The sequence below is a fragment of the Capsicum annuum genome, unplaced genomic scaffold, assembly GCF_002878395.1.
Source record: "Capsicum annuum cultivar UCD-10X-F1 unplaced genomic scaffold, UCD10Xv1.1 ctg1490, whole genome shotgun sequence".
NCBI classification, from domain to species: Eukaryota; Viridiplantae; Streptophyta; class Magnoliopsida; order Solanales; family Solanaceae; genus Capsicum; species Capsicum annuum.
The window spans coordinates 1,344,419-1,346,102 of record NW_025820315.1 but is presented as its reverse complement, the minus strand read 5'-3'; positions in this window follow the sequence as shown (position 1 = coordinate 1,346,102).

The following is a 1,684-nucleotide window of genomic DNA, read 5'->3' as shown; positions in this document are numbered from 1 at the left end:
TCTCTCGGCGCACGATAGTGTGTTGCTAAATCATCGGCGAAGAAGGCCAAAAAACAAGGACGACCACGTAAGGAGATGACTAAGCTCTAGCTACAAAACATTATTGAGGTGAATCAAGTTCTTTGAGGAATAAGCAGATACAGGTGAATACACCACCTAAAAACTTTATGGGTAAGAGTATACCGACCCAGGCTCCACAAACTATGGTGACACCATAAGGAGGAGCAGCGGAAGAAAATAAAGGTACTCAGCAACCACAGAATTCAATTTCACAAGCAATTATTGGAGATACACCTACCCCAAATTATGTTAGGGCTATGGGACCTACTGCTACTGGGAAATTGGTGATAGTGAAAACAAGGGAAGTGAAGGCAAGAGTCGATGGTGTTGTTGATGGTGCGAAAACAACTAGAACTGATGATACGAAAGAGCAATCGTGGGAAAATATCTTTCGAGGGAGTAAATTTGCAACAACGGAATGGATTTGGAATACATTAGCCCTGTGTTTAAAGATGACACTAAGCTTGTGCAGCTGGAAAATGATGATGTTGAAGGGGAAAACGTGAAATGGAAAAAAACAATTATCTTATACATTGTGGGGACTGAACCTATAATTATTTCTTTGGAAAGATACATGATGGCGCAATAGAGGGTGGAAACCAAGCCTAAAATATACTACCATGATGAAGGGTACTTTGTGGTACTCTTCCAAACCATGGAGGATCGAAATGCAACGCTTTATTTGGGACCGTATAAGATGAATAACCGATCTATCATCATTAAACCTTGGACTGCTGAGTTTTATTTTCACAAAGAGGTATTGAAAACTATTCCAATATGAGTGCGATTCCCTAATTTTCCATTAAACTATTAGAACAGACAAGCCTAGAGTAAACTTGATAGTGGGTTGGGTTATCCGTTATATGTTGATAGTTACACCACTAACATTGAAAGGATTTTGTATGCGGGGTGCTAATAGAAATGGATGTTACTATGATATTGTCGAAAAAAGTTAGCGTGATTGATCCAACAGGCAAGGAATTTGACCAGGTTGTGGAGTATGAGTGGATTCCGCAATATTACAATGAATGCCTACAAGTGGGGCATAAATGTGCCCCACGAAAACAGAAGAAAAAGAAAGCTCAAAATGGGGAAGAACCAAATAAACAACACACATATCCACAAAGGCAGGAGAAAGCATGGATAACTAAACAAACCCAGGTTACTGATGGAGCAAAGATGAATGCACAACCAAGTCCCACAAAGTTGAATAAAGAAAATAAGGATGAGTGGAGTCAGGTGAAAGGCAAATTTATTAACAAAACTCAGCAAACCAATCCTAAAAGGTGGACATAGTCATTGATAATGGGTTTGAAGCATTGATGGATGATGAGATAAGTAAGAAAATGGGGGGTCAGTTTGCTTAAACAGAGTAATGTAGTACTTCTGGTATGCCTTGCTCTATACTTACCCACCAATAATCATGATAGTAGCTTGGAATGTTAGAGGGTTAAATAAAGTAGGTAAACATAAAAAATTTATAGCTTTTCTTCGAGATAATAAAGTGAGTCTTATTGCTATGATTGAGCACAAGATTCAGGAACAAATGCAACTAGAATTCTGCGTAAGCTAGTTAAGAACTGGGGTTGGTGTCACAATAATAGTTCTGATGCTCGGGGTAGAA